Raw genomic sequence first — 24,394 nt, forward strand, 5'->3', positions numbered from 1 at the left:
CGTAGCGTTTTCTTTTTGGGCCTGTATTCTTATTCACACTGAGAAGGCCTCATCCAGTTTTATAACCAGTACGTAGAGGGTAAGACAAAGAAAAAGAAGTGTCTCAATGCCATACTTGTTCCAGTAACCATGAAAAAACCGTATCCTTTTAAAACGATTTATTCTTTAGCAAAAAGTTTTTAAAAGTCCTCCATCCCCATGATGGTCAGACACCACATAACAGGGAAAAATGCCAGTACACAGTGACCCACAATGGTCCTATAGAAAATCAATTTTTTAAAAACATGCAAGACATCAAAAAAATAAAAACGGAATAAAATACATACATCCAATGAAGGGTAGTGGAAAAAAGGTGATGGCTGCTCACTCCCCACACTAGCCGTCGACGCGTTTCGGTGTAAGGACACCTTTATCAAGACATCCCACATTTGTGCGCCCACAAATTGCTTGTTTCACCAATTCTTCACAAACACTCAAGAGTAAACGGATTTACACATTATTGTCCTATTTCTTTTATGATTTACTCACCACTTGGAGCAAAGGGAGAAAATAGAGAAAGAAGAGCCTAGCAGGAAAAGTACACGCTACGTGCACATACAGTGCCACTCACATTGTGAGTTGGGGTACGCTCACCCTAAATTTTTCTACTTTGCCCCATTGGTGAATTTTTTTTTTCGTTTCTGAATTTCATCTAATCAGTGGTTTTTCTCTGGTTTACTTTCCAAAAACACAAACGGAGAGGACTTGTATACATGGTGGACACCCTGTCAGCCCCGTGGCCATTTGCTCTGATTTTGCACCTCAGAGTGAACCGCAAGTTGAAGGCAGAAGGAGACACATTGATCCTGGTGGCTTCCCATTGGCCCAGTCTTACTTTTCATGGTGTCGTACTGGCCATTTCAATCCCAGGACTTACCACTTGACCAGGATTCTGTCCTTCTTACAAAAGGGCCTAGAGGCTGGATTGTGCTCAACTTCCTTACAGGTTTCGGCTTTGTCCATCCTGTAGCGCAGGAAGTTGGCATTGTTGCAGGATGTCTGTACATTCATGCAGGGTGTCCTCCATATCCAGCCCCCCTTTTTTCCCACGGTTGCCCCGTGGGATCTTTCCTTGGTACTCACGGCGTTTGAGTCCTAAAGTTGGTTGACCTTTGCTGGCTCATTGGAAGACCGTTTTCATGTTGGCGATTGCTTCAGCCAGGAGGTTGTCTGGCCTGTCGGCCCTGTCCTGTAGGTCACCATTTCCGGTTCTTCCATCCTGACAGGGCGGTTCTTCACACCGTTCCTTCTCACCTCCCCAAGGTGGTGTCCAAGTTTCATGTCAACCAGAAGATCGTGGTCCCTGCCTTTTGGGGCTGGATGCTTCCTTGGATGTGGTTCGTGCATTATACATCTATGTGTGCCGCACTAAGACTCTCCGGATTTGTAGTCTATGGGTTTCAAAAGAGGTTGGCCTGCTACTAAGCAGGCGATTGCCCGGTGGCTTCACTCTGTCATCAAGCAGGCATACTTGGGCTCCTCCCTCCTGGTTCTTGAGGGGGTCCGGGCTCATTCCACACAGTCTGTGGGTGCATCTTGGGCTATTAGGGTGGTGCAACAGCAGAGCAACTTTGCAAGGCAGCGACTTGGTCGTCCGCCAATACCTTCTTGCGCTTTCATGCGTTTGATATGTTTGCCTCCCCGGACTCTGCTTTTGGCCAGAGTGTTCTTGCCGCTATACAAGCATCCCCACCCTTAGGTGGCTGCTTCAGGATGTCCCAGCATTAGCCCTGTGGCCCCTGATGTGTCCCAAAGAATAAAATAAGATTTATGTCTTACCTGGTAAATCTTTCTTCGAGGATGTCAGGGGCCACAGGAATCTCTCCCTGCCGTGTCCGCTTTAGTTATGTTACAGTTAATAGTTCCTCTGAGTGCTGGAATGCTCTTTCCCACTCCACTACCCAGCATTAGCCTTCTTGCCCCTGACATCCTCAAAGAAATAGATTTACCAGGTAAGACATAAATCTCATTATAATCCTGCTCTCCCCTTCTATCATGTCATGTGTTACCAGAGATCTGACCGGTCTCCTCCCCGCAATGTAAACCCACAATTGTCCCAATCGCAACAGGTGTTATGTTACCTGTGTGGTGACCTGGAGTAGTGGTAACCAGTGACTAGGACACGCTGCTAGTGTAGCCCACATATACTGTGCTGCCAGGTGTATAGTGTGTGTGAGTGTGTAAGAGAAGTGATTGGCTGCACAGTATCACTGGCTTATGTGGGTTCCTTTCCTATAGTACTAGCTAGTCGCCGCTTGTTTAAGATGGATACCATATTACTGTTGTATGGTTTAAATGTGCGCGGCAACACCGGTCCCCCTCCGGCAGCCGCGGCCATCTTTTATGCGCGCACTCCTGGGTTCACCAGGGGAAGGGGAGGCTGCGAGAGCTGGGTTCTGGACAGTGCAGTTGACTGATGCACCGCAGCTCTGTTCTGTCCTACGGGAGCTGTGGCATGTCAGGGAGCTGGGGGACAGGCAGTCACTGCGGCTGGGAGTCCGGCCCCTAGCAGATGCAGGGTGCGCTGCAACTCTGTGTCAGCTCCGGTGGTTGCAGAGAGGTGGACTTAACCCCTGGTGTGCTGGAGGCAGGAGACTGTGGTAGTGCCGTTCTGGCTCTGGGGGGGAGGAAGGAAGCCACCAGCAGGGATTGAGTGCACCGCAAGCCCCAGCCTGGAGGCTGCGGAAAGGCAGCAATAATGTTACACCGGTGCGCTGGGGGCTAGGGGGAGGCAAAGCCAGCTCCCCAGCGCAGCCAGTTCGGTGGTAAGGAGCCCCTGCAGCCAGGCTTTCTGGGTTGCAGGGCTCGGGGAGCCCAGTGCTGGGGCATCATAGTTATATAACAACACATACATACATATTGTAAATTGTGTGTGTGCAGCACTGAGCTGGGACTACAGGTCCCATGCTGCAGGGGGATGGAGCCTGGTATCTTGTGTTGTGAGGCTTAACCACTTGGGTGGTATGCCCGGAAATTTTCCGGGCTCTGCTGCAGCCAGCGGTCCTGGAAAATTTCCGGCCATACCACTAATATAGAATAGGTACGCACCAGTGGTGTCCAGGTGTGCACCACTGACGCAGCACCTCTAGAGCCCAGTCCCCCCCCCCCCCATTACCTTTGTTCCGGCATATGCTGGAGTTTTCCTAACCCGGCCACCTGCTGTCAGCTGCCACTCATTTTACAGCAGCAGTGACGTCCGCGGCAGGCGCGGTTATGTTTGGCACGGCTCGGGAGGACTCAGGCACCCGTGTCCTTCCGAGCTGCTTCGAACATCCCCCAGCCTGCTGCCGACGTCACTGCTGAATGTGACAGGTGGCTAAGGCAGTGGTGGCAGGGAAGCTCCGGCGTACAAACGCTGGAGCACATACGGGGGGGGGGGGGGTCTTCCAATGTCCTGTGGTGGGTTTTGCTGGGGCAGGACAAACAGGCTTAATACCATGTATAAAATGTCATTTAAATGTGGAATGCACTTACTGTACTTGGTTGTTGTGTCCCAGGGGAATCCATGGTTCTGGTGGGCTGCTGGGTTCCCCCCCAGTCTTTACCCCAAAAACAGACTGCTGGCAGCTGCAGGGATGGGTAGCAGGGAGCATCAGCTTTCTAACAAGCTGAGTGATACCATGGGGCTCTTCGTCGGCGGGCATGAGACCCTGGCAGGGGATTAGGGCTGCCCATCTCTAGAGCTCACGTCTGGACTAGAGGTGTTCAGCCGGTCCCCTGGCAGGCTCCGGGAGTATGTTTTGGAGGGAACCCTTCCCCCTAGCCAGACAGACTGGCACCTAGGTGGTACCTAGCACCCCAGGTGGGCTGTGACTCAGAGGAGTAACCACTCCCCTTTGGCCATAAGGGGCAATGTAGAGTGTTCATGTGCCCAACTCATGCACAGCTCTGGCACTTAAGATAATTGTTTGGGGACCACAGGGTGGGCTTGCCCCCTGTGGTAATGTGTATTGGAGTAACATAAAAGGAGGGCTGCTGCCCTGTGTAAGTTGTAAATCTGCCTGTATGTGAATGCTGTAACATCTGTATGCTGACCCTCCTAGAGATAGGGGAAGAGATCTTTTCAGATCTTTGAGCAAATAAACATCCTTTGCCTCAAGACGACTATTTTCATCTAGTGACCAACAGGAATACGCCAAATGTAATCCCATTCTCCGGCTGTACTGGGTAAAGCATCCAGTGTCTCCTGGAAGGAATGGGAGCCAGTGTAGGGCCTGTAGGGGGGGGGGCGGCACAGAAGCAGTCAGGTTGGAGACGATGAGTCGTGGACTGAGATGGAAGTTGGGGAGGACACACAGGAGCAGGTTACAGTAATCCAGTCTAGAGATGACCAGTGAGTGGATGAGGGTCTTAGTTGCCTCCATGGTGAGAGAGGATCTGATCCTGGAAGCTGCCAATACTGGCACAGGGACTGAATGTGGGGATTGTAAGAAAGGGTGGAGGTCAGGTGGCCAATCCCGGGATCTGGCCCCAAGAACACCAGGATTTCAATTCCGGGATTGGAGTTACCAATCGCGGGATTTCAGGATTAGACTGTGCATGTGCAGTTTAATGCCGAGCAGTGTCAGAGGTCATGCTGTGCAGGTCAAACAGATACACTGCCAAAGGATGCACAGCAGCTCTGCCCGCCCACAGCCAAACTGCATGCCCCGGCTTGGATCCCAGATGCACCTCTAACTGTCAGACGCTGGGCTCCCAGCTACCCGGCCACGCCTCCAGTAGCACAGTATTTATTTATTTTTTAATTAGGGAAGGATCCTGGGAATCTGGGGATTGGGCATTTTCAATCCTGAATTCCTGCATTGAATGACTGCCCTGGGATTGGCATCCCTAGATGGTAATAAAACAGTGGCCTTGCAGCATCGATGGTGAGGTGTCAGTAGATACAGTAGTAAAATCATGGTAGGCGAGGGGACCCCAGAGGGTGGGGAGACAATCAGCTGAGTCTTAGGGTTTATTTACTAAAGGTCAATTTAAAATTCGATATGAATCGATGTTGGGCTTCCAGGGCTAGAACACACATTTACTGACGGTTGGATTTTTATATTCATTTTAAAATGTGTCCTAGCCCAGGAAGTCCAGCATCGATTAAGAGCGAATTAAAAGCAATCAATATTGACCTTTGGTAAATATATCCCTCAGGCTGGGTACAAACTTATAGATATTTATGCAGAACAATCTATCTGTAGATATATCTGTGAATGGATCGGGCAGTGTGTTCTCCATCAACCCTGCCCAATCCATAGTAATTGATATCACAACTGGGCGGGTTCAATTACATGCGCCGGCCAATTCAGCTGCACATCACCGCTGCCTACTGCAGCGGGTGTACGGGCGGTCAGGAGATCACCCTTACACACAGCACCATCTAGCTTTAGGTATGTTGACCATCAGCTGTGTTGCAGACCTGACACGTTATATCCAACTGACATCATTTGCAGACCTATCACTGGCTGACAGACCAGCGATATATCGGCCAGTGTGTACGCATCATTATGTTCAGTTTAAGTACTAAAACATCCATGAACATTTGCTTCTCAATGTAAACAATTCTGTCTGTTTCCAGTAGATGGGCTCATAAGCAGGAATACCTCGGAGGGAGATCTCATTGTTTCTCCAGGTTTTCTAGAAGATAAGAACGTCAGACAAGATTCTCCAGAAGAAAACCCCATTATCCCAAATACACACCCAACATTTCCCTCTAATCATAAGGAACCTTCTCCTGATCATTCAGACATTACTACACACAGTACAGACCATAAAGATTATACAATATCATCCAGTTCTGAGTTTGGTAAGAGTTCTATACATCAGTCAGTTTCTGTTTTACATCAGAGACATCACACAGCTGAGAAACCATTTTCATGTTCAGAATGTGAGAAATGTTTTAGACAAAAAGACCATCTTGTTAAACATGAGATAATTCACACAGGAGAGAAACCATTTTCATGTTCTGAATGTGGGAAATGTTTTAGAGATAAATCAACTCTTGTTCAACATGAGAGAATTCACACAGGGGAGAAACCATTTTCATGCTCTGAATGTGAGAAATGTTTTATAAGTAAATTATCTCTTGTTAGACATGAGATAATTCACACCGGAGTGAAACCATTTTCATGTTCAGAATGTGAGAAATGTTTTAGAGAAAAAGACCATCTTGTTAAACATGAGAGACTTCACACAGGTGCGAAACCGTTTTCATGTTCTGAATGTGAGAAATGTTTTAGACAAAAAGACCATCTTGTTATACATCAGAGACTTCACACAGGGGTGAAACCATTTCCATGCTCTAAATGTGAGAAATGTTTTATATGTAAATCAACTCTTGTTAGGCATGAGAGACTTCACACAGGGGAGAAACAATTTTCATGCTCTGAATGTGAGAAATGTTTTAAAAATAAACCGGCTCTTGTTGCACATCAGAGAAGTCACACAGGCGAGAAACCATTTCCATGCTCTGAATGTGGGAAATGTTTTATAACCAAATTATCTCTTGTTAGACATGCGATAATTCACACCGGAGTGAAACCATTTTCATGTTCAGAATGTGAGAAATGTTTTAGACAAAAAGACCATCTTGTTAAACATGAGAGAAGTCACACAGGTGAGAAACCATTTCCATGCTCTGAATGTGAGAAAGGTTTTAGATGTAAATCAACTCTTGTTAGGCATGAGAGACTTCACACAGGAGAGAAACCATATCCATGCTCTGAGTGTGGGAAATGTTTTAGACAGAAAGAGACACTAGTTGCACATGAGAGACTTCACACAGGTGAGAAACCATTTCCATGCTCTGAATGTGGGAAATGTTTTACAGATAAATCAAATGTTCGTAAACACCAGAAAACTCACACACAAAAAATATAATTTCAATGAGCAGATCTAAATGAAACGGAAGCATCGATACTAAATTCCTCCATCATCCGTCGGGTGTGGATTATTAGATAGACCGTTAATAGGTCCAGCAAAAGAAAAAAGAAATATGGAACAGCGCTGTGCTGAATATTATGAATATATTTATTAAAATAACAATATTGTGGCCAACAATAGACAAACAAGACTTACAACATATATTAAACTGTTAGTCCATTCCCATCTCTTGGAACTGGTTAGTAATTAATTGCATGCATGCTGGGATAATCATTACTTTATAGCCATACTACTCCTGAGGAAGCCGCTGAGAGGTGTTTTGAGGCGGAGGAACGCGTTGAGAGGACAGAGGGGACGCTCCTGGCTAACACTAGACACTACCAACGATTGATATAGGATATGAGCATATAATAGGACTGCACCAACGGTCAGAGAACATTGCGGTATCTATAAGCCATAAATACCCCATCACTGCTCCAAAGCTGGAAACTCTATAAGTATACTACTAATCTTGTATGTGCGCATCAAGTGGGGACTGCGTTATTTGGAACTAATCCTATTAACTGGCTATAAAGTAATGATTATCCCAGCATGCATGCAATTAATTACTAACCAGTTCCAAGAGAGGGGAATGGACTAACAGTTTAATATATGTTGTAAGTCTTGTTTGTCTATTGTTGGCCACAATATTGTTATATTTTAATAAATATATTCATAAAATTCAGCACAGCGCTGTTCCATATTTCTTTTTTCTTTTGCTTGGTCTACATTAAGGGGTTTAGGTAATCCCCCTTTTCTTTCTTGGTACAGCTGCGGTGCAGAATATATCAAATCAGCGCTCAATATCATTTTGCTTTTTCCTCGTTAATAGGTCCCCTTTCCACGCCCCTACCACTCCCCCTTGTACGCCCTTTTGATATGAACTAGATATGCATTTATATAATTTCATATAGAAAAGATAGTAGTTTTGAATCGAATGTCGTGCATCATTGACATTATTCTTAACACAGGTATCCCAAGATCACCAGCGGTATGCCTACTAGCCGCCCTGGAGGAGGATTCTTTAGATCTTCCGACCAGACACTATGTGATAAATGTATGCACCTTAGCCAAGGTGTGTATTGCCAGAAAATTTCCCTACCACGCAATCTTGGCTTAGGCTGGTTAACGACACTATTCCCCATGAGAAATTTACATATCTAGCCAGTAAAGCCAGCCATAGGTTTCGGGCTTTCTGGTCCAGGTGGCTCGACTCGCAATATGCCATTGGTGATTTATAAGCCCCTCGGGCCCAAAATTTTGCTGTGACCCACTGCAGACCACCTTTCCCCTATGTACTATTATGCATTTATATACCTGTGCTCTTGATGTGAATCCTTTGTACATCCATTATGCTCATCTATTGTCCCTCACTGCATGTTATATAATTGACCATGACAATAGTCAACATGTCCAGGCACTTTTTACAATATTTTAGCATGTGATACAACATGATTTAATAATGAGTGCACTCGAGCATCTTATTGCTTTTCCTTGTTTCTTCTTATTTTTGTTGTGTTTGTGTTTCATTGTATACTTTACAAAATTTACAATAAAAACTATTGCATTCATAAAAAAAAAATGTTTATAAATTTATTTGAAAGATCCTACATGAGTAATTGGTTACAAGAGCAACGCACATACACATTGCACAAGTCGGCGAGAAAAAAACTAAAAGGAAAATAATCTGCGGATCGGTATAAATCAGTTGCAATGCAATTTGTTTTCGCTCATAGACCTGTCAAAGTACAACCACGGTATTAAATATATATTAACCATCATCGATTATATCCAGTAACAGGGTCTGACCACTAAGACAGTCGCTAATGCTTTTGAAAAAGTATTCCAGCAGGTGGACGCGCCAAAGAAACTACAGACTGATAGAAGTAAAGAGTTTCTAAACAAATTCCTAAAAAAGGTATTAGAAAAATACGGTATACAGCATTTTACAACCAATACTGATGTGAAAGCGGCAGTTATAGAGCTTTTCAATAGGACTTTAAAAACAGAATGTGGCGTTATTTCACGGTGAAGAATACCTACAGATATATCGATATTTTACAAGACTTTATACGCAGCTATATTAACGCTTTACTTTAGAAGTAAGAAAACGCCTATGTTGAAGTTGATCTGCATCTAGACTGCGTTAGAATAATATGGCCGCCATTTGCGTCCACATGTTTACATAAAAGGGCGTACGGAGGAGAGCAGGAGAATATCCGATCGTTAATTTCAGCCATAATTATACACACAGGGGCTTATTTTGCTTCACTCTTTCTGAAAAGTTCCTTCTTAGATGGACAAAGCCATGTGCACTGCAGGGGGGCAGATGTAACTTGTGCAGAGATAATTAGATTTGGGTGGGGTTCTACTTCAGGTGAGATCTATATTGCAGTGTAAAAATAAAGCTGTCAGTATTTCTCTTTCCTCCACTAGGTGACACTGGAGAGTTACAGTGGGGAATAGAAGGCGACCACAGGGTTGCTTGGGCACTTTAGAATAAATTAACAGTGACTAACTCCTCCCCTTCTACTTCCTCTCCTAGGCAGTCTTAGCATGTGCCCTGCGGGAGCTGGGTGCGTTCAAGGCTCACTCCTGAGCTTTTTATTTTTTATTAGTTTTTAATGTAAATTGATCTGCAATCAGCAAGAGGACAGGCAGGTAGCTCCCTGTCCCTACCTGCCTGCGACGAGGGCGCTGTCGGCAGGTCCGGTCGCAGCTGCATGCAGCTTGCCTCCGGTTCCTGGCTGCAGGATCCACAGATCCTGAGGTCCCGTCGCCGCTGCTTGCAGCGCGCCTCGAGGACCAGTCAGCACGCCGCACCCGACAGCCAAGGCAGGGGTAAGTATAGCACTGATCCCCCGCTAGCGGGGGATTTAGTGTAAAAAGCCGCGGCAGCGCACTTTTTAAATACAGCGCCATTACTGAGGAGCGAGAGCGCGGCATGCTGGGTACTTCCGCTTCCTCCTTCTTTGTAGGAGCGGCAGCCATTGAAGCAGCAGCGTGATCCGCGGCTCCCTCGAGGTGTCTGAAGTGCCGGTGACCCTGGTTCAGTGAGTCACAGCGGGACATAGGAGGTCAGGGCGGCTTGGACTGTGTCCAAAAAGGTCCCTTAGCCGGTGCAAGTTATATTTATATACAGTGCGCGTATCGGGCTCGTGACAGACTCTGCCTTTTTTCTATACCTCCTCTCCTGTCCGGTATTTCCATCTTTCTCTCCTTTCTGTGTAAGATTGCTGAGTGTATGATGGCTGGTAAAAAGATTGCGTGCAAGAAGTGCAGCAATAAGTTCGCGCCACACGCGGAGGGCGCCATTTTATGTCCCTCATGTGCTGCATCCCCAGCCCCCACTCCATCAACGTCGGGGCAGGATATGCCTGTATGGGCTTCCCAGTTGTCTACAGTGATTTCTCAGCTAGCTTCTGAGTTATCTTCGGCCAGACAAGATAGGGATGCAGCCAGGGATCAGCAGGCAGAGTTAACCTCTGCTGTGGAGAGTTTGTCTAGAGCATTGCATGCAGACACCTCTACACCCCCTCCCCCTAGACTGGCTTCTGCTAATAGGATGTTTCCTCAGGTCCCTCTGTTAGATGATACAGATGATGACATGCCAGCTCTAGAGGAGGGTGAATTTCATGACCCTGATGCTCAGCCTGATGCTCCGCTTATACAGGACACTGATGTCCCCTCTCAGGGTTTAGAGGACTTAATACAAGCAGTCCGGTTAACCCTCAATGTCACAGAGGAGGTGAGACCGGCTGCGCGTCCCTCAGTGTTTGCTAAAAAGCAGAAACAGTCTGCATATTTACCAGCCTCAGAGGAGCTGGATGAACACTTGCAGAAAGCCTGGTTACACCCAGACAAAAAGTTTCAGGTGTCTCAGAGATTTTTCACTGCCTATCCTTTTCCTAAGGATGCTAGAAAGTCATGTGAGACACCACCTGCTGTTGATTCTTCGGTATCACGCTTGTCCAAAAAGACAGTATTACCCATCCCAGGAGCCTCTACCCTTAAAGATGTGTCTGATAGGCGGTTAGAGAGTACTCTGAAGAATATTTATTCAGCCGCTGGTCTTTTACAACGTCCAGCACAAGTGGGATGTTGGGTCAATAGGGCCATGGAGGTATGGGCTTCCCAGGTGGCCTCCTCCCTAGACCCAGGGGCAAGTGATATGTTGCTCTTAGTGGAACACATACGTGAGGCTGCAGGTTACTTGGTAGAAGCCTCTTCAGATGTTTGTATGCTTGCGGCTCGTATCTCTGCCCTCTCAGTCTCTGCTCGCCGTACTCTTTGGTTGAGACAGTGGAATGCTGATGCCGACTCCAAGAAGGCGGTGGAAGCATTACCCTTTGCTGGTGAGGCCCTCTTTTGTCCAAAGCTGGACAAAATGATTTCACAGGCTACAGGGGGTAAGTCTCAGTTCCTGCCCACTGCAGCCCCTCCCCCACATAGGTCATTTCATACTACTGGAGGGCAGTCCTTTCGGTCATTTAGGCCCACCCCCAGATTCAGGGGTAGGTCTAGGGGAGCGGCTACTAGCTCCAGAGGCTTCCGAGGAAGAGGCAGAGGTTCAGCCAGCGCTCCAATCCTGGATGCAAAGGTTACCTCAAAGCCCTCGGCATGACTCCCCCAGCTCCTGTCCAGAACACAGGGTGGGAGGCCGGCTGCTGTTTTACCATCAGGTATGGGCCGGTTCATGCCAGGACGCATGGGTAAAGGACCTGGTAGCAGTAGGCTACAAGATAGATTTCTTGTTGCCTCCTCCTCAACGTTTTTTTCCCACAGGTTTGCCAGCTTCACAGGAGAAAGGCAGGGCCTTGCAGGCCGCCATTCAAAAGCTCAGGGACCTAGGGGTGGTTATCCCGGTCCCGGAAAAGGCAAAGGGATTCTATTCCAGCCTTTTTCTGGTTCCCAAGCCGGACGGCTCAGTAAGACCCATCTTGAACTTAAAGCAGCTCAATCCCTTCTTGCGGTTCACTCGCTTCAAGATGGAGTCACTGCAGTCTGTCATTGCAGGCCTGGAACCAGGGGAGTTTCTTGTATCCATCGATATCAAAGATGCATACCAGCATATCCCCATCTGGCCTCCTCACCAGGCATACCTGGGGTTTGCTGTCCAGAACTGTCACCTGCAGTTCCGAGCCCTCCCATTCGGCCTCTCCTCTGCGCCCCGGGTGTTTACCAAAGTGATGGCTGTCATGATGGAGATACTCAGGGCTCAAGGAGTTACAATTGTCCCTTACTTGGACGACCTTCTGTTGAAGGCTCCGTCCAGGGAGGTCCTTTTACACAACATCCACCTGACACGTCGGACTCTGGAGTCCAATGGCTGGATGCTCAACATCCAGAAGTCACAGCTGACCCCATCGCAGAGGATCCTGTTCCTAGGGATGATTCTGGACACGGTCCAGAGAAGGGTGTTCCTTCCCATGGACAAGATCTTGTCTCTCCAGGAAGCGGTTTGACTGGTGCTGCAGCATCGAACGGTCACAGTTCTCCTTTGCACAAGGCTGCTGGGAAGGATGGTGGCCACGTTCGAGGCGGTGCAGTACGGGCGGTTTCGATCTCGCCCCTTCCATCTGTGTCTGCTCCGCCAGTGGACAGGTTCACACCTGTTTCTACAGCAGCGGATCTCTCTCTCCCATCAGGCTCGAGCATCACTGGCGTGGTGGCTCAACTCCAGCAACCTACAGGAGGGGCGGAGGTTCGCCATACACAATTGGACGCTCCTCACCACGGACGCCAGCCTCAGTGGCTGGAGAGCGGTCACGCTGGGCCTCCACTTCCAGGGACTGTGGACCCCGGAGGAAGCACAGATGTCCATCAATGTGCTGGAACTGCGAGCAGTGTATTATGCCCTGCTCCAGGCGGAAGTGGTTCTCCGGAACAAGGACATCAGGGTGCAGTCGGACAATGCCACGGCTGTGGCTTACATAAACAAGCAGGGAGGCACCCGCAGCCGTGCAGCGATGAGAGAGGTGAAGAGGATTCTGTGCTGGGTGCAGGAGCACGCAGGGGCTGTGTCTGCCATTTTCATTCCAGGCGTGGAAAACTGGGAGGCAGACTACCTCAGCCGCCGGGACGTCCACCATGGAGAGTGGTGTTTGAACCCTCTGGTCTTCCAGACCTTGACCCGTCGGTGGGGCTGTCCGCAGATAGACATGATGGCCTCCAGACACAACCACCAGTTGCCCCGGTACTGCGCTCGGACAAGAGATCCACAGGCGGTGGCAGTGGACGCTCTCACGGCACCCTGGACGGATCAGTTTCTTTACATCTTTCCTCCAGTGCCTCTCATCCCTCGGGTTCTGCAGAGAATCCGACGGGAGTCGGTGACAGTGCTGTTCATCGCCCCAGACTGGCCTCTCTGGTCGTGGTACACGGTCCTAACAGGCCTGTTAGTAGACGAGCCATGGCCTCTGCCTCTCTGCGACGACCTACTAACACAGGGTCCGTTCACCTGTCCCAACTTACAGCATCTTCATTTGACGGTATGGCTGTTGAGAGGTCCATCCTGTGGAAGGCAGGGATCCCGCAGGCGGTGATTCCAACCATGATAGGAGCCAGAAAGCAGGTTACCTCGGTGCTTTACCACCGCATCTGGAGTCCTATGTGGCCAGGTGCGAATCCAGGAGGGTCTCTCCTGTGAACTTCAAGTTGGCCAGATTTCTGCTGTTCTTGCAAAAGGGCTTGGCCTCAGGACTCCGGCTGGGGTCCTTGAAGGTTCAAGTATCCGCCCTCTCCATTTTTTTTCCAGAGGAAGCTAGCTCTTCTTCCTCAGGTACAGACTTTCTTCCAGGGGGTGTTGCGGCTGCAACCTCCCTTTAGACCTCCTACTGCTTCATGGGACCTGGATGTGGTACTGGCTTTTCTCCAGTCCTCTGTATTTGAGCCTATGGAGGAGGTGGAACTGAAATATGTCACTTGGAAGACTGTCCTACTGTTGGCCTTGGCTTCGGCTAGAAGGGTGTCGGAGCTGAGTGCTCTATCATGTAAGGCACCCTTCTTGCGTTTCCACGAGGATAGAGCGGAGCTGCGCACCTCTAGTGTTTTTCTCCCAAAGGTGGTCTCGGCATTCCACATTAACCAACCTATTGTGGTGCCGGCCTTTCGGGAGGACTCACAGGAGTCTAGAGCGCTGGACGTGGTTCGGGCCTTGCGCATTTACGTGGCCAGAACAGAGTCTGTACGTAAGTCGGATGCCTTGTTTGTCCTATATGACTCCTTGCGTCCTGGTTGGCCCGCTTCCAAGCAGGCCCTGGCTAGGTGGATCAGATTGACTATTCGTCAAGCTTATGTGGCTTCCTCTAGGGTGCCACCTTCTTCGATTTCCGCCCATTCTACAAGGTCGGTGGGTTGCCCATGGAGTTTCTATACAGGATCTATGTAGAGCGGCTACGTGGTCTGGTCAGAGGACCTTTGTCCGCTTTTACAAGTTTGACACTTTTGCGGCAGCTGCTTCGCGGTTTGGCCGTTTAGTGTTAAGGGGCTCTCAGCGTCATCCCACCCGTGTTGGGAGCTCTGGGACGTCCCCACTGTAACTCTCCAGTGTCACCTAGTGGAGGAAAGAGAAAAGGGGATTTTGTACTTACCGTTAAATCCTTTTCTCAGACTCCATAGGTGACACTGGACACCCACCCGACGCTGTCTCTCCTGGTTACTGTTTGGTTTCAGGTGGGGTCAATTACCTGAAGTTAAAGAGACTGTTATGCTCAGTCTGAGTTCTAAGTTTTACTAAGTTTTTTATGGATGAGTTCATTCTGTTATGAATGCTATTCTTCAAACTATATGTTCACTCTATGTGAGTGTGTGTGTGTGTGTGTGTGTGTGTGTGACTTGTTATGTTATGTTTGACCTCCTCTCGGAAGTGTGTTGTTTTTCCTTTCTTCCAGCTCCCTCCGGGCACATACCTAGACTGCCTAGGAGAGGAAGTAGAAGGGGAGGAGTTAGTCACTGTTAATTTATTCTAAAGTGCCCAAGCTCCCTGTGGTCGCCTTCTATTCCCCACTGTAACTCTCCAGTGTCACCTATGGAGTCTGAGAAAAGGATTTAACAGTAAGTACAAAATCCCCTTTTTCCCTGCACAGAAACAAAATGACTCACCCAAATCTAATTCTCTCTGCACATTTTACATCTGCCCCCCTGCAGTGCACATGGTTTAGTCCATCTAAGAAGGACTTTGTCAAAAAGAGTGAACCAAAATAACCCCCAAAGTTTATACCCACATCTACAAATTAATCAAATATAATAATTTAACTAATATTTGCACTACACATAGATTCATGGTAAAACATTATTTTCTCTCAGTGTTTGGTAACAGTACGATTACCGTCTCACTCGCTGCGCTCCGGTGGTTGGTGTAAGACCGCAGCATATACCAGTAATGAGTTATGAACTGTAGATATGAAACATACATGTAAAGCCATGTGGAGAAGTGAACAGATGATTTCCAGTTCTAATCAGTTACACCACAGGGGTCCCTGCACATGTGTACAAGAATAGAACAAAGACAGCTGTGCATCTGGACTAAGCCAATGAGAAGAGGTGAAAGCTGAACCCCTGACCAATGAAAGACTTGGAAAATCCTAGTGTATTTGTCCCTATAAATTGCTTCCCCTGGGCTAAAAGCTTTCTTCTCTTTGTTGCTGTGATCAGATTGACCGCGGCCCCTGGTTTCCAGGACAGCGCATGCGAGTGAGACGGTAACTGCTATTATTTGTATTGTTTGTAGCTGATTGTACCTACATGTAGTTTCCTTTATTTAGTTAATATCATATTCTTGTGTCTTTATTGTATTATATTGTATTGCTTTGTTACCCCCTTTGTGTTCGTTAGAGACTCAAATAAATATGGTCAGAGGGTTTGGATCCCTGATCTAAGTATATTTACAGTCTTGTCTAAATTATTGCTAAAGAGCTGACGGAGCGTCTAATACTCTCATATATATATATATATGGTTTGTGAGAGTACATTGGACCTGATATCGCCATAAGGGTGTCGCTGCAGCGTCACAAAAGCTGATAAGGTATGCTACGAGGTGCGGCATTTAGGTACGCCCATAGTTAGGAATAAAGATTTGCACAACCTTACAAAAAAACAATATAACTTAACTTATTGTCCATCGGATATATATAAATATATTATGGCTTTTAATAGTTGAGGGCTCATCCAGTCGTTACATTCTTCAAAACATTGTACCATACGCAAGGCTTACGTTTACCAGCAAAAGGGTGGCGGTGACATCTAACCCTTGCTGGAAAAGCCAAGTCTGCGTCGGGACAGGGTTTGAACGGTGCGAACCCGCGGACAATAAGTTAAGCTTCAAAAGTAATATATTTGAAATAATTATATACTGTATTTACACTGGGTTTATGTTACACTCCTGTTTCCCACAAGTAATAACAGGGTATACTGTTTGAATTGCTTGAGTTACGGTTAAACTGTGCGAGCGGTCCATCGCATTAGTGATATTTTCACACACATGTAGGCAAAGGCCTGTTAGTAAAAGCAAACTCTGGCAACCACTGGAGACAGATTTAGGTGTAGTGCATAGAGGATTTTCTGTGTAACACTGTATATTGTATTGTTGGTTACTGTTAGGCTAAAGGCACTGCCACGTGGCATTAGGCTTGGGCCCATACAGTAACGTGAAATGTCTGCAGCGTATAACGTAAGGGACGCATGTGTGGTGAAGCAACGTGAAAACGTTCTCACGTTGGGCCCTTGGACGTTATACGGTACTTACGTAAAATGTACGAGACTACATTAGCAATTGGCGTAACCATTATAGGGTACAGAGAGAGAATTAGTCTTTCTGCACTGTGCGAATCTGGTCCGCACGGCTGTCGAGATACAGTACGTGATTGAGTAAATACATGCCCTCATAGTGTACGATTTTTGCTTCGTTGTCGGAAGGAGGAGTTTTTGGGTGTCCTCGGGAATCACTCACCAATCTCTGCTAGCGGTTAACATCTAATTTCTCACTACAGAAGAGTTTGTGCAGAGACGGCTACAGGAGAGTTTGTGCAGAGACGGCTACAGAAGAGTTTGTGCAGAGACGGCTACAGGAGAGTTTGTGCAGAGACGGCTACAGGAGAGTTTGTGCAGAGACGGCTACAGAAGAGTTTGTGCAGAGACGGCTACAGAGGAGTTTGTGCAGAGACGGCTACAGAAGAGTTTGTGCAGAGACGGCTACAGAAGAGTTTGTGCAGAGACGGCTACAGAAGAGTTTGTGCAGAGACGGCTACAGAAGAGTTTGTGCAGAGACGGCTACAGAAGAGTTTGTGCAGAGACGGCTACAGAAGAGTTTGTGCAGAGACGGCTACAGGAGAGTTTGTGCAGAGACGGCTACAGAAGAGTTACTATTACTGCATACAAATATATTCGGAGAGATGCTCCATCCGCTCTATAAAACTCAGTGCGGAATATGGAGAGAGATAAGGAAAAAATGTAGAAATAAGAGAAGTGGCTAATATACAAATTTAATCAAACACAGGAGATGTCGGAGAGGTGAAAAGAAAAGAAAGCATTCCCTCCCTGAAACAAAGAGGAAGCACTTCACATTGACATTAATGCAGTGAGTTGTACACTGATATTTTCTACCCCACAAGCGTGATTGAGGTACTCTAAATAAACAGTAATTGGGTGCAGGGAAAAATCCTTCTTACATCGCTGCCAGTCAGCGTACTCGGAGTCCTCACGCTGCATGCGCTGTGGAGTTACCGGGAGCCAACTGCTGTCAGACAGCTGCAATACCTTAACCCATTAACAAATTCTCTTGACCCCTGTATGTGCTTGAATGCTCAGTAATTTTCCATTGCTGGCAATCAAGATACACAAGCGAATACCAACACAGTGGGCACATACTCTAATACTATTCTTCTCCAGTGATCCTACTACCTATCATCCTCTACTTGAATCTGGCACTCTCTCATTCCATTGGTATATACCCAAGGAACAGCAGAAGTGTCACTCTGGCTCCCCGTACCACTTTGGGGCTCTCTCATCTGCAAGGTTATACTGCCGTACATCACTGTGCCGCCTGATCCCATTCCGAACTCAGTAGCTAAGCAGTGACTGGCCAGATCAGTACCTCTTGGGAGACCTTTTGGGAATATCCGGTGCTGTATTCGTACCCAGACAGCAGAAGCACCAGGTGACCTCAAGGAGTCATTCCTCTATAATTTTCAAACTCATTGGACCAATTCCCTGTGCATCTCCTTCCAGTTATTTGAAGAGACAATTATAGGAAAAGTGACTATTTACAATATATCAAACGCCAGACCAATAGGTGTACAGCATCCATGAATTATTTATTACAGATTGACTGTTGCTGATTTATTGTTGAATGGAATTAAGCCATTAGCCTTGTTGTATTTAACTAAACATTTTGGTTACTACCGCGCAAATCATTTTCGCCTCACCAATGGTATCTTTGATGTCTACTAAATGACAAATGTGAATACAATTTGCATGCTATGACAAAGTAATTAAGTGTATTTAATTATTAATTGATTTTGAAGAAAATTTATTTTTTTAAATCTTGAAATCGGACGTATATTAAAGGGTTTAATAAAAGTAAAATTTTACTCTCACCCATTCTCTCATTTTTCTTCACTTTATACCATATCTTTTATTAGTGTGGCCCAAAACCCACTGTGTTCTGCCTTTGTCCACTCGGGACACATCCATATAATCGGTACTTGTTTCCTAGCACGGCGCCCACTACGCAAATAGCTTATTGTGCTATTCTGCGTAGTGAAATTGCATCGCATCGCGTACCATCTATAGTGCAGTCTGATGCATGCGATGCAATGTCCATGTTAACTGCACATAGTTACATAGTTACATAGTAGGTAAGGCTGAAAAAAGACTTGCGTCCATCTAGTTCAACCTGGTATAGATATCCATTGCTGATTTGGTAGGTTCTGGTATTTTACAGACAAATTATATTTCTTATTTGTACCCATGGATGTTTTTCTCCAGTAAATGTTTGTCCAACTTTGCCTTGAACGCATTTAATGAGCCAGCCGTTACCACCTCTCTGGGAAGAGAGTTCCAGAGTTTGACTGTTCTGACTGTAAAGAAATTCTTTCCACTAGCTGAATGAAATCTTTTTTCTTCTAATCTATACTCATGCCCTCGCGTCCTAGATTCCTTTCTAGTAGAAAATAGGGTGTGTGACAGTTCCTTATATTGGCCCTTGATATACCTGTACATGTTGAGCATGTCCCCCTTAAACGTCTCTTTTCTAATGTAAATAGTCCCAAATTGCTTAATCTCTCCTCGTAGCTTAAATTCTCCATTCCCCTAATAAGCTTTGTTGCTCGCCTTTGGACTTTTTCTAATTCTATGATGTCCTTTTTATATTGTGGGGCCCAGATCTGTACTCCGTACTCTAGGTGAGGTCTCACCAATGCTTTATATAGTGGCATAATTACCCTCGAGTCCCTAGTTTCCATTCCCCTCTTAATACATGCCAGAATTTTGTTGGCCTTTTTTGTAGCTACATTACAATGGGCACTACATCCCAGTTTGCTGTCTATTTGGACTCCTAGATCCTTTTCAAGTATGGAATTACCCAGATCCTCTCCGCTAAGGTTGTAACTTGCACACTGGTTGTGTCTCCCAAGGTGCATAACCTTACATTTATCTACATTGAACCTCATCTTCCATTTTTTTGCCCACTCATCTAGAATTGCAAGATCATTTTGAAGCATGGTGACATCTTCTGGTGATTTGATGACTTTGCTAAGTTTTGTATCGTCCGCAAAGATGGATACATTGCTGAGTAACCCTATCCCAATATCGTTAATAAAAATGTTAAACAAAATGGGCCCCAAAACCGAACCCTGGGGCACTCCACTTAGTAACGGTATCATATCTGATACGTCACCATTCACAACCACTCTTTGTTCTCTATTACATAGCCAATTCCCTACCCATCTGCAGATATTTTCACCCAATCCTAGGTTCTCCATTTTATTAATCAATCTCTTGTGTGGGACAGTATCAAATGCTTTAGCGAAATCTAGGAAAATCACATCTACAGCATTTCCATTATCGAGGTTTTTGCTAACCTCTTCATGGAACCCTAGTAGATTAGTTTGGCATGAACGATTTTTCACGAACCCATGTTGGTTAGTACTGAGTAGACGGTGATGGTCTAAATATTCCTGGATACCATCCCTTAAAAATCCTTCAAATAGTTTACCCACAATTGATGTTAAACTAACGGGTCTGTAATTAGCGGGATCTTCCTTTTTTCCTTTTTTGAATATTGGCACTACCTCTGCTATTCTCCAATCTTTTGGTACTATACCTGACGATAGTGACTTGCTAAAGATATAATGTAGGGGGGTAGCTAGTTCATCCCTTAATTCCATTAATACCCTCGGATGAATCCCATCTGGCCCTGGTGATTTATTTGTTTTGAGTTTGCTTAGCCTCAGCATTATTTCCTTCGGCATGAAATCCACAATGAGATCTGGCTTATTTGTCCAGTTTGTTGTAAATGTTCGTTCCACAGTCTGCTCTCCCTTAGTAAATACTGATGAGAAGAACTCATTTAACAGTTTTGCTTTTCCCTTGTCCTCAGTAACACTTTTTCCACTAGTATCAGTTAGTGGGCCTATGTTTTCCTTAATTAAACGTTTACTATTTATGTATTTAAAAAACTTCTTTGGGTTGGTTTTGCTTTCAGTGGCTATGCACTCTTCATATAATATTTTAGCTAATTTGATTACCCCTTTACAAGTTTTGTTTGATTCTTTGTATTTTGCGAACGCCTCCTCATTCAAGTTATTTTTATAGAATTTAAAGGCTCTGGTTTTATTGTTAATAGCTGACCTTACTTTTTTGTCCAACCATGGTGTCTTTTTTTTTTTGTTGAATTTACCCCTTAGTTACTTTAGGAATGTATTCAATAGTTAGTGAATCAAGCACCTTTTTTAGAGTATCCCACATTTCCTCTGCATTTCTTCCCTCCATAACCGTTTCCCACCCAATTCCTGTTAGGGCTTCCCTGAATAATTCAAAGTTCGCTTTTCTGAAGTTTAGTATTTTTGCAGATCCTTTTTGATGTAATTTACTGAAGCTGATTTCCAGTGAAACCATATTGTGATCACTGTTCCCTAATTGTTCAATTACTTTTGTGTTTGAAACTAAGTCTGTGTTATTTGTTAATACTAAGTCCAAGAGTGCCTCATCATGAGTTGGAGTTTCTACCATTTGTGTAATAAACTGGTCTTTAAGTAAGCTTAAGAACGCATTGCTTCTTGCTGATTTACCGGTTTCGTTTTCCCAATGTCGGGTAAATTAAAATCTCCCATAATTAATACCTGACCCTGATTTGATGCTTGTTTGATTTGGTTTAAAAGAAGAGACTCTTCCCTTTTGTTTATATTTGGTGGTCTATAGCATACCCCTATTATAATTTTGTTTTTGTTTTTTTATTAAGTGTTATCTTGTTATCCTTGCTGGGCTGGAGGTCACAGGTGTGTTGATTATCTGAGGCCTTCATAAGGCATTCTGACCTGTACAAACCTGCCAGTTATAGCTCCTTGTTCCTGAGTTCCTAGTTCCCAGTCCTGTGTGCTAGTCTGTTTTGTCTGAGCTCCTATTTCCTAGTTCTTGCTAGCCTTGTCCTAGCCTCATGGTATCCTGCTACAGCCCGGTGAACTCCAGCTAGCACTCCTGCTGAGCGTCCTGGATCCTGCCTTGTGCTTGTCCCAGTGTTGTGTTCGTCCCAGTTTTGTGTTCCTGGTTCCTGGATCTGGCTTCCAGTCTGAGTCTCCAGCCGTATGTTCGTCTGCCCACGCTGCTGCTGCTGGATTCCCCATCTGTGGTCATAACATCTTCCGAGATAAGTCAGGGGTTTACCTGCAGCCTTCCCTTCTTTATCATACTTGCATATTACATCTGCATTGTTGTGTATTCCCACATTTAGAGGCAGTTCACCATCTAGAGGTTTTCTTCCTCAGTGCGGCGGTTTTGAGGAGTATATTGTTATATACCATCTTTGTGTATTGTTACATTCATATAATGTGTATTACCATCTTTGTGCATTGTTGCACCTGTGCCGTGTACTTTATCACAATACACAAAAAGAAGGTGGGTAAATTCACGGCGCTGTCTTATTCTAAAAGATACATATGATGGACGATTCTTCCAAGAATTTGCAGTGTGGAGTTTTCTTGTTTGTTATTATTTAACAAGACTGACCTTACTAGAAGGCCCTATAGGCACGTAAAGGTATCTTTATCTTCTTTCAACTTCATGCAAACACACTCTTATAGTCAAGATCTCACCTGTGGGCGATGCCCTATGTTCGTCTAAAGGTATCCTCATGGACAGCCAGAAGGAAAACCAATAGGTCCAAAACGATTTTCTTATAAACAGCGATTTTTATTCTGATACAAAATTCTCCATACATAAAAACAGATAAAAAGCAAAGAAGGGAAGGTGTCTGACGGCCACGTCTGGTATACCACACACCACCGCTCACCCGGAATGAACAGTGGGGGGGGGGTTTCCTGAGATGGAAACACAGGTCCAAGACAGCGGGAACGTGAGACAGCCTACCTCCACAGCACCAACGCTTTTCGGGCTTGAACAGCCCTTTTTCAAGGTGTGGAGGCTTGATGTAATGAACAAGTATATATACCTGTATTAATCTAGGGTCTTGGTAAGACCCGTAATGGATGTTCATATATAAACATTATTGCATTCCTAAAACTTACAATCTGCAGTGGGATTAAAATATACAAAGAATGAAAACACATATTTAACATTTATATAAAAATGTATAAATACATGCATAAAACAGGTTAAATATTGCATACTCCGGTATCCATATTATCCAATTAGCAGAGTAAACATCGGAGTCCGGTCACCTGACCACAATCACAAGGAAGGAGTTGGAATTACGTCCAACTTCCGCCCCCTTGAACCGCAAGAACAGCGGTGTGAGACGCACGGCTGTTGTAAACAGAGCTGAAAGAGGAAGTCCTCCATATGTTCTGGTCGTGGAAGTCGCGTGTAGCCGAACTTCCGGTTTTATGGAACGCAAGCTTTCTTCTTTTGGAGCGCACAATCTGCGAAAGCCGGCCATGATGTTTTATCCTTCACGCTCCTATGAAGCGCCGATGTTTTAGTATTTCTGGCTTTGTTGCAATCATAACAGGTGTATTATTATGGTTTTATTATGGTAAATATAAAAGTATGAAATCCTACATAAATATGTATTGGGTACCGGAAAAAACAAAGAAATACATAACGTTAAGAATATCATTTTGGGCTCCTATATTTGACAAAAAGAATCACATAACTAAGATGCTTGAAAAATGTAAAGAGATATGTCCACATAGATACAGCAAGTGATTAAGAGGCTTCATAAAAAACATTTACTCTCAAATTGAGCATTGAGCCCAGAGGGTACTAGGGTTTTCAACTCGTATATAGTTTTCATTTCAATTTGTGACAAAGTGCGCTCAATATCATTGTTCCTCCAATGAGGTTTGACAACTTTAATACCACAAAACCCAACCAGATGGTCAATACTGGAGTTATGGAATTTTTTTAAATGTTCTGCCACATTTTGGCCCTCTGTGCCTTTTTTTATATGTCTTACATGCCCATCTAATTTTCGGGGCTCTAGATGTCTTTCCCACATATTGTTTGTTGCATTTACATTGGAGGATGTAAATGCAATTTTTTGTATTACCAGATATAAAGTCCTCAATGTGGTATGTTTTTTTAGTATGTGTGGAACAATATTCTTGTACCGCAGTTATTATTGAGCCACTACATGCACGACACATGCTGCACAAACCACACCTAAAGAACCCTTTAGATTTAATATAATTGTATGGGGTAGGTGCGTTAATGGCACTACTTATTAAGACATCCTTCAAATTCTTCGCCCTTCTATATACAAAGTTTGGACGAGATTCAATGTGGTTTTGGAGTAAAGGGTCATTAGTTAGCACTTTCCAATGATCACTAATAATTCGTTCAATATTCTTATATTGACTACTATATTGAGTGATAAAAGTGACACCCTGTTTTTGTTTCTGTGGGGGTTTGTTATGTTTTTTACCCATATGTCTATTCAGCAGTAACTGTCTGCCCTTATCCTTGGCTAGTTGGATATTCTCTTTATTATATCCTCTTCCCAAAAATTGGGTCTCCAACCATTAGGCATGGGAATCATAGGTGGATAATTGGGATCAATTTCTGCTTATTCTTTGAAATTGACTATTTGGCACACTATGGATCCAATTCCTGTGATGGTTACTTGTTGCTCCTATAAATGAGTTACAATCCATAGGTTTAACAAAGTTGGTGGTTCTAACAGTGTTATCCTCTATGTAGATCGTAAGATCCAGGAAATCCACTGTCTTAAGGCTGACATTAGTTGTTAACTTGATATTACAATTGTTCTCAT

General features: G+C 45.1%; 2 protein-coding genes and 1 pseudogene across 5 annotated transcripts in view; 2 read left to right on the forward strand and 1 right to left on the reverse strand.

The window, feature by feature from the left end:
* Positions 1–24,394, reverse strand: part of LOC146010042 (uncharacterized) — a 224,068-nt gene that overhangs the window by 120,991 nt on the left and 78,683 nt on the right. The gene's annotated exons all lie outside the window — the stretch shown is intronic.
* LOC146010053 (uncharacterized) overlaps positions 1–24,394 on the forward strand; it is a 173,072-nt gene that overhangs the window by 29,855 nt on the left and 118,823 nt on the right. The window lies entirely within an intron of this gene.
* On the forward strand, positions 17,963–18,080 carry LOC146011746 (5S ribosomal RNA; annotated as a pseudogene).

This window comes from Crinia signifera, chromosome 6, assembly GCF_055691185.1.
Source record: "Crinia signifera chromosome 6, ASM5569118v1, whole genome shotgun sequence".
Classification (NCBI taxonomy): Eukaryota; Metazoa; Chordata; class Amphibia; order Anura; family Myobatrachidae; genus Crinia; species Crinia signifera.